General features: G+C 49.5%; 1 long non-coding RNA gene across 1 annotated transcript; it reads right to left on the minus strand.

Annotated features, from left to right (window-relative positions):
• Positions 1–927: 927 nt before the first annotated feature.
• On the minus strand, positions 928–7,555 carry LOC123382609. The gene is made up of 4 exons (XR_006591211.1): positions 6,455–7,555; positions 6,132–6,213; positions 2,441–2,575; positions 928–1,763 (listed from the first exon to the last, which is right to left on the minus strand). It is a non-coding gene; the product is annotated as an uncharacterized LOC123382609 (long non-coding RNA).
• Between the last annotated feature and the right edge of the window lie 1,736 nt (positions 7,556–9,291).

Genomic DNA, 9,291 nt, shown 5'->3' on the forward strand with positions numbered 1-9,291 from the left:
AGATCCTCTGTACCCACCTCTCTCTGTCCTTCCCTCTCTCTCCCTCCCCCCTCTCTCAAAAATGGATAAACATTAAAAAAAAAAAAAGAGGTATACGGAATGAGGCAGACCACCAGCTGGGAATGTTGCCTTCGGGGATGTGGAGCTGAGGGTTCTATTAAAGGCCAGCAGAGCTCTCCGCCCAGTGTGCTCCCGGGCCTGTCTTCCTTCCAGACCCTTCTGTGCCCCCCCACTGGCACCATGCTGGCCTGGGAAGGCCCCCTTTGCCCCAGCCGTGCCTCTCCTCACACCATCTCCGGAGTCAACCACTGACACAAGTTTAAAGAACACACACAGGCTTTCAGACTCTCTACTGTTGGGAAGTCAACCACCCCCGGCCTTGTGGGAAGAAGCCACTAGGGCCACAGCTGATTACAATTCCATTCACACTTTGTGAGTCAAGATCACGCAGATGTCAACACTGTTTGTTCCAAAGAGCCCATGACTGGAGCGCCAGCCCAGTGCAGCACCTCCACAGGAAGCCACCGCTACGGATCCGTGCAAGCTTCAAATGACACACACTCGCCCTCGGCTAAAACTCCCCAAGTGCATTCTAGGAGATTGTAGAGTTGTGGGAAGCAAGTGACACAGCAGGGAAATGGAGATGTGAAAGGGGCGTTTAATTGTGTCTCATGTCATATGGGCTCAAACAACGTACAGTGGAATTGAAAGATCAATGAGGATGAGGCCATTAGGGCAGCCCTCCCCCACATACCTGGTGTCCCTATGAGAAAAGGAGATTAAGGGGCGCCTGGGTGGCTCCGTCAGTTAAGCGTCCAACTCTTGGTTTCCGCTCAGGTTCATGAGATCCAGCCGTGTGTCAGGCTCCACGCTGACAGCATGGAGCCTGCTTGGGATTCTCTCTCTCCCTCTCTCTCTGCTGCTTCCCCTGCTTTCTCTCTCTCTCAAAAAAAAGATTAACATTAAAAAAAAGATTTTAAGAAGAGGAGATTAAGACACAGACACACACATAGGGACAACCATGTGAGGAGATGTCCATGGAGACAAGCCAAGGAGGGGGGCCCCAGGACCCACCAACCCAGCAGACACCCTGATCTTGGACTTCTAGCTTCCAGACTGTGAAAGAATACATGCCTGCAGTTTCTGCCGCCCGGCGTGTGGTGCTCCCTTACGGCGGCCCTGCACGGCCTGATACATGTCTCACCCCGTGCTGGCCCCTGGGAGTCCTGTTGACTAGGATGCCGCACACTCCCGGAGCGGCCCTCTTCCTGCCATTCCCTTGCCTTTGAACTCCATCCCTTGCTTAGGTGTCCGTGGCAGCTTCCTCGTCTCTGCAGCCAGAGTGGGTTTCCTCAAGCCCACACTGACCACCTTCTGCGTTGGCTAGAAGGCCTGCGTGCCTCACCATGGACGCGAGACAAACCCTAACCTCCTGAACGTGGCTCCCTGATCCCCCTTGTCCTGAGCCTCATGTGCACCACTCCTGCTCCCTGCTTGGCTGCAAACTTTCTGCAGTCCTCCACACCGTGCCCTTTCATTCAGACCTCTGTGACTTGGTCGCTGGAATTGCTGTACCAAAGCAGTTAAACGACATGGGTTTATCATCTCAGGGCTTCTGGGGGCCAGGAGTCCAAGATCTACGTGTGGGCAGGTTGGTTCATTCTGAGGGTGTGAGAGCAAATCTGTCCCAGACCTCTTTCCTTGGCTTGTAGGTAGCTGTCTTCCCTGTGTCCCTCGACGCGGCCTCTTCTACATGAGCATCACTGCGACCACATTTTCCCAAAATTAGGACACAGCACACATTGAATTAGGACCCCTACTAGATGACCTCATCTTAACTAATTACATCGGCAACGAACCTATTTCCAAATATGGTCACATTGTGAGGTGCTGGGGTGTGGGACTTCAACATATGACATTTTGGGGTCGCAATTCAACCCACCGCACTTGGATATGCTATTCCCCCCATCTGACATGTTCTTCCCCTTGATTCTTTCTCTGGATGAGCCACAGTCATCCCGGAGGGTAATCGCTGCCAGGCATCCCCCAACTGCCCTGGGGCGGCCCCAGCTGTCCTGCCAGCTTGCCGCCTGGCCCCAACCTTGCCACATCTTCCCTCTACTCCCCGCGCAAGCCCCGCCCCCTTCCTGTGGGCCCCGGCCCCGCCCTGTGCACCCCGCCCCCATCCGGCTTGCCCGGTCCTTTCCGGAGTGCCTCGCCCCATCCTTGTGCCCCGCCCTATCCGAGGCCTGCCCCACCTCTCCTATTCCACCTGGCTGTCAGCTCCCGTGCAGGAGTCTGGGGTCCCTGTACCTTCACCGCCCCCCCACCCCCCCGCAAGCACTTCAGGTCCCCTTCTGCCTTGTCCTTGAATTCGGGTCGTCATCTTTCTTCTCCCTCTGCACTTGCTTGTTTCCAGAATTAATGAGACTACATTTACTTTTCATAACTTTTGGGGGATTCGGGCCATCCCTTTAGGAGGCAGGAGATGCTGGGGGGCGGGGAGGCCGGTGATTCCTGAGTCGTGGATGATTTCTTCAGCTCTGGGCTAAGCCGGCTCCCGGGAGCAGCGCTTCTGCAGGGACACAGTGGCAAACATTGGCTGTTTATATGCATGCCGCCGGGCCTGGGGCTCCCTGCCGCAAAGCAGGAATGATAATGACAATAACAGCGCACCTCTGGGTAATTTACAAAGCGTGTTCACTGCCACCATCTGATTTGATCCTTATTAAAAAACAAAAAGCAAAAAAACCCAATGCTGGCATATTTTCTATCCCCATATTAAAGACTGAGAAATCGAGGCCCAGGAAGGCAAGCTGAACCAGGTCTGCCTCGTTGGAACAAGGAGATGAGACAGGAAAGGGGGAGGCGACAAGGGGTTAACACGCTGGACTGGAACCTCAGAAAGTAGGGGGGACACAGAGGGAGGGGTGGCTGAGACCAGCACAGCCAACTGGTCCTTAGCCATCTAGCCCAAGCTCAGCACCTTGGCTGCACCCCAGACCCCAGGTAGACCCCAGACCACTGGCTGAACTGACCAGGACCTTCTACAGGTCGGGCCCCAGGTTTCCTTTCCTTGAAAAGCTACATTCAATGCCCTATCAGAGGCATCAGCTGACCAGGCCCAGAGAGCGTTTGTCTCCAGGAAACCGTAAACTACATGAAGGATGCCTTTCTCATATTTGGTTGACATGCTTTATGTATGATCACTCTTATGACAACAGAAGGTATATAAAAAGGCTCAGTTACAGTTTCTTGGAAATAATAAAATAACTTGGAGGGACTCGTATGCCAAGGAGTCTGAAGATGAATGCCTGGCTATAAAAGAACACTCGTGTCGTATTTCATAAAGCTGTGGTTCAGCTGCCTGGCAGGTGAGGAACGAAAAGTGGGATTGTCTTGAGAACGTTTTACGATGCATCCAGAAGGGTCCAGTTCATTGTGTGATCAACAATCAGACTTGAACGAAGGGAATGAACATTGCTATTCCCCCCTTTCAAATATCCTTTTGGGAGACAGCAATTTCAGGACTGAGTATAAAATCTAATAATTATCAGCTACCACTGCAGAGGGAGGAAATCCATGTTCAATCTCTATAGTATGTGTTACTGGAGACGAGGAGGTCATTAGCTCTGTATTACAAATGGAGGAACTATTTGTTTGTGACAGGCACAAATAGAGTCACAATAAACAAGAGACAGATTGGGATTGAACCTAAGGACTGGCCAGCTTCCAAGTCTGTGCCCTAAGGGAACATCATTATACAGTCATTTAAAACCTGACCTGTTCTCTCCAAATTGTACTTTAAAAACATGTAATCAGAAAGCCCCTTTAAGAAAATCTGGAAATAAAAGCTGTTAGAAGAATAAAATCGGGGCGCCTGGGTGGCTTAGTCGGTTAAGCATCCGACTCTTGATATTCGCTCAGGTCATGATTCCATGGTTGTGAGACCAAGCCCCACGTTGGGCTCTGAGCTGACAGTGCGGGGATTGTCTCTCTCTCCCTCTCTCTCTGCCCCTCCCCTGCTGGCGCAACACTCCCTCTCTCTAAATAAATAAATAAACTTAAAAAAAAATAAAACCAAATTTTAAAAAGCCACTCATTAGAACATACTAGGATATAGTCCTTAAAATGATTAGCTCACGTTAGTTTTCTCTGCACTTGCTAATTAAAAAAAATTTTTTTTAGCATTTGACAAGAGAGATCTGAAATTATTCATTTAATTTATTATGGTAAATCTCAGTGTTTAATATATTTTCAACACCTTTCTAAAGTGAGATCTCACTTTGGTGTCTTCACCTCTCCTTTTTATTTTCTGTCTAAAATTAGAAGCTGGGTTAAAAGAGGTAGAAATGCAGAGCCAGATGTGGTCATGGGGGTCTCCTCAGAATATTTTATTCCAAAAAAAGAGGTTAGAGTGGGAGAGAGCCAAAGCATAAGAGACTGTTAAAAACTGAGAACAAACTGAGGGTTGATGGGGGGTGGGAGGGAGGAGAGGGTGGGTGATGGGTATTGAGGAGGGCACCTTTTGGGATGAGCACTGGGTGTTGTATGGAAACCAATTTGTCAATAAATTTCATAAATAAATAAATAAATAAATAAATAAATAAATAAAAATAAATAAATAAAACAGATTTAAAATTAAAAAAAAAGAATATTTTATTCCAGTTCCTTGAGTTAATGTTTTCCAATTTTATTGAGATATAATTGAAGTATGCTAAGCTGTACATATTTAAAGTGTACAAATTTTTAAAGATTTTTTTAAAGTTTATTTTGAGAGAGGGAGAGAGAGACAATCCCAAGCAGGTTCCGCACCAGCACTGCAGAGCCTGATGCCGGAGGGCTTGAACTCACGAACCACGGGATCATGACTTGAGCCGAAACCAAGAGTCAGACCCTTAACCTACTGAGCCACCCAGTGCCCCATATTATGTATGTATGTATTATATATATATATATATATATATATGTATATATATATACATACATATATATATGTATATATATACATATATATATATTACACACACAGAGACCGACCCTACACTCAAAATAAAGACTTCATTGCTTTGCACAGTTTTCTCTGGCCCTTTGAAATTCATCCCTCCCCTCCCACCCCCAGGGGACCATTGATGGGTCTTTCAATTCATTTGCATTTTGTAGAATCTTACATAAATGAAGTCATATTGTATGTAGCCTTCTTTTACCTGGCTCCCTTCATTCAGTAGAATGAGCTGCAAAGGACTCACATTGTTATCGATCAGCAGGCTGCCTGAGCAGCATCCCATTGTGTGGACACACTACATTTTATGTGTATGCTCCCCCACTGATGGACATTTCCATTGTTTCTACTTTTTGGCTACTGCAAATGAAGCTGCTGTGGACATAGGTATGAGTCTCTGTGTGGAGACGTGTGTTTCTCTTGGGTAGACACCCAGGAAAGAATGGGCCACATGGCAGATGTAGAAGTTCTTGAACTTTTGGACTGTTCTCCAAGGTGGGCGTACCCTTGTACGTTCCCATCAGCAGCTAGTAAGACTTTCCATTGGTCCACATCCCTGCCAGTTTCCGAGCTGATTTTTTTTAAATGTCTATTTATTTATTTTTGAGAGAGAGAGAGAGAGAGAGAGAGAGAGAGACTGGGGTAGGGGCAGAGAGAGAGAGGGAGAGAGAATCCCAAGCAGGCTCCTTGTTGTCAGCACAGAGCCCGACATGGGGCTTGACCTCACGAACTGTGAGATCATGGCCTGAGCCAACATCAAGAGTCGGCAGCTTAACCAACCGAGTCATCCAGGCGCCCCCCGAGTTGATTTTAATGTGTAGTTTTGGCTTGTGTCGGGGAATCAACTCTTGGCTTATTTAATGACTGTCTACCTCTAGGGCTCACCAGTGTTACCTCTTAAACATCTCTCCTCACTTGCTGCCACCACATGGTCAGCTCTGTCCTCCCAACTGAGGACACTCTCTCTCCTTGGAGCCAGGCTCTGTGCACCAACCAGTGGGGGTCTTTTCAAGACGCAGGTCTGGTGGTGACTGTGCCTTGTTTGAGACCACATCGCAGCTTCCCAGGGATGGGAACACATTTCTCTCAGAATACAACATGATCCTGCCAGATCCGCCTCCCGCCTCACCTCACTCCCTCATTCCCAGTGTCCAGTCTTCCTTCTGTTCTTTTAGTGGTTGGATTCAGCCAGAAAATGCTTTGTTTGGTTCCTGCATGATGTACCACACGGTTTTATTATTTTTTAAACACTGGAATGAACTGTCAACATTAAACACATAACAAATCTGCGAAAACATTAGCAGGCTGGCATTCCCTGCTGTGGCCGCGTGAGCATGAGCCGGGGACTGCCCCTTTAAGCCAGGGCAGGTGGCCTGCCACCCCCCCCCCCCCCCCCCCCGCACCCCACCCCACCCCACCCCTGCTTTCTTGCACCTGTTCATCTCCACTCACCTTTGCTAAATTCACATTTGTTCCTCCTTGAGATTTCATCTGAAAGGGGGGATCTCTGCATCTCCCACCCTTGGCACCCTAGCACAGGGACCTCACCCAGGCAGGGTGGATCTTCCTGCTATGAGTGAGCCACGGGGCCATGCCCTCTGTCCTTTGGCACTTGTCCTTGTGAAACTGTTCTGCCAGGGCTCCAGATCCAGCCATGAGAACACAAAGCCATTTCAGTTTCCTGGGAGACAGGGGTAGAGGACTCACAAAAAGGAGGAAAGCTAATATCAGTTTTGATGCACAAAATAGGATTTTTAAGTATGCAGCCAGATTAGGAAGCCAGGTTTGGTCAAGAGAAGTAAAGGTTCTTGAAATTACTTTAGTTCCCCCTTTAGTAGCTCAAGAAGCACTGAATTGGAGGGGATCTGTCTCTTTGAGCCCAGCGGCTCGTGCAGTAAGAGGGACATGGAGACAGGGACACTGAGCCTGTATCATAAACACCTCTCCCCAGGCAGGGGGTGCCCATGGGTGAGGCATTACATAGGGGCCTCTGTTACACCTCCTTTTTAGGAGTCTGGGTGGGGGCGGGGGCAGGTGGCCTCTCAGCCTGCCTTCCCCACCTGGTAGGAAGAGGGAAGCCCTGAGTCAGTCCACTTCCTCCAAGTGCCCTTGTTTCCATGTGAGGTGGGCAGGACCGGAAGTACCCACATTCCTGGGAGAGCGAGGAGGTGTGTGGGCTTCTGGCTTGATTTGGAGTTGGGACCTTTGGGCAGAGACTTGCGGGCTCCATATCAAAGGGCTGTAGGGCTAACCTCCTGGGCCCTGGTGGGGGATGGGGCATAGCACCCCTCCCAGAGGCAAGAAAGGTCAGAGCCATCTTTGGATCTGACCAAGTCCCAGGAGCGCAGACTCCAACAGCCTTCACTCGGCCATAGACCTTAACAAGAGGCAGGTCTGCACATGAACACTGGGGGCCGGACCAACTTTGTGGGTATGTGGCTTGTGCAGTTCATGGGTCTGTACCCAGAAGGGCCCGCACTTGGCTTAATGTGCCCTGTCACCATCTTGAAATTCTTTTTTTTTTTTTTAAGTTTATTCATTTTTGAGAGAGAGACAGAGAGACAGAGAGACAGAGAGCAGGGGAAGGGCAGAGAGAGGGAGACACAGAATCCGAAGCAGGCTCCAGGCTCTGAGCTGTCAGCACAGAGCCCGACGCGGGGCTGGAACACACAAACTGCGAGATCATGACCTGAGCCGAAGTCGCTTAACTGACTGAGCCACCCAGGCGCCCCGAAATTCTTAACAATTTTTGCACAAAGCACCGCACGTTTTCCTTGGGCACGGAGGCCTGCAGGTTGTATATAGCCAGTTCTTCTCAGGAGGCACCAGCCACGTGTTCATCCAAGCACAAGGGCCCCTTTGCCCTAGTGTCATGAGGTCACAAAACCAACCACATCCACATGGGCTGGAACACCATCTCAAGGGGGCTGGGGGTCCTCTTGGGGACCTGAGGGCAGAGAAACCCTGAAGGGAACAAAAAGACCACTAGATTATGAAAGGGCACGCTGTGTTTACTGGATGGCACTAAATTTTATTTTCTTCTCTCCCCTCCCCTTCCTCCAGCTACAAATGGGGTGTAGGCCTGGGGGGAAGATCGAATTATTTTATAGATATCATCTGTAGAGGAATAAAGAGACCACACTACGCACATCTGCACGCAGTGTGAATCTGTGTGATCCTGCCACAAATGGATGAGGTGTCTCTCTTTCTCATCCAGTTAGCAAGACTGAGAAGAAAGCAATGATAGCCTGATCTTAGAGGAATAAAAGTAGCAGTGCTTAAAAGAAAGGAAGAAAGGAAGGAAGGAAGGAAGGAAGGAAGGAAGGAAGGAAGGAAAGAAAGAAAGAAAGAAAGAAAGAAAGAAAGAAAGAAAGAAAGAAATTGAAAAGAAGATGTAACGTTGCCTCTGGACTTGCGTGCCTCTGACCTGGGTGCTCTCTGGGGTGGGAAAAGTGCACCGAACAGCTGGTTGCCTAGTAACGACTGACATCCCCCCCACAGTGAGTTGGAAGAGGGGATGACGGTGAGGGAGGTTTTGTTCTGTTTTAGGGACAGAGCATCTGATCAGGAAAGGAAGCCCCACACAACTTCCTGTGGGTAGGGGAGTCCCGGACCCAAGAACAGAGAATGTTCCAGCCAGGGCAGGAAGGAAGGACGCACCATTAGTCGCAACGGCTCCATTTGCCGGAACGCCTTCTTATCCTAAGTCTCAGAGAGTGTGCAGAAGACAAAGCTATTCATGAGAGGGAGGAACAGACTTTCCCTGAGAAGAGGAGCAGAAACCAAGGGTTAGCAAAGAAGAGATGAATCCTAGGAGAATCAGTCTAGGAGAGAGGGCACCCCATTAGTCCCAGAGTTACTTCTTTACATCTTGCTCCGTATTCCCTTTCCTCAAGCAATGGACAGAGGGATTTTAATGACAAAGAGCAGTTTTCACAGAAAAAGTTAGAGGCTCCAAGGGGCCACTGCAGGGGTCCTCTGGTCCTCCCCTTGCCTCTGCACGGAACCCTCTCATAAGGATCCCAGACAGAAAGCCGCACTGCTTTAAGGTTCTTCAGAGATGCTGCTGCTGTCATCTCCCTTGAAGCCCATTCTCGTGTCTGCAAAGTACCCTTCATGTCGTACCTAAACGGCTGCTGTTGTAACATTTCCTCTTGTTTGAGGCTCACAAGAGAGAGGGTAACACCAGACCCCGGCTGCGGTGGACCACCCTATGCTGGGGTGGGGGAGGGGGCGGCGGTGTGAAGCTTGCGTGAACCAGAGAAGGGACAGTAATATTCCTAGCCACC

This window comes from Felis catus, chromosome E3 (genome assembly GCF_018350175.1).
Source record: "Felis catus isolate Fca126 chromosome E3, F.catus_Fca126_mat1.0, whole genome shotgun sequence".
Classification (NCBI taxonomy): domain Eukaryota; kingdom Metazoa; phylum Chordata; class Mammalia; order Carnivora; family Felidae; genus Felis; species Felis catus.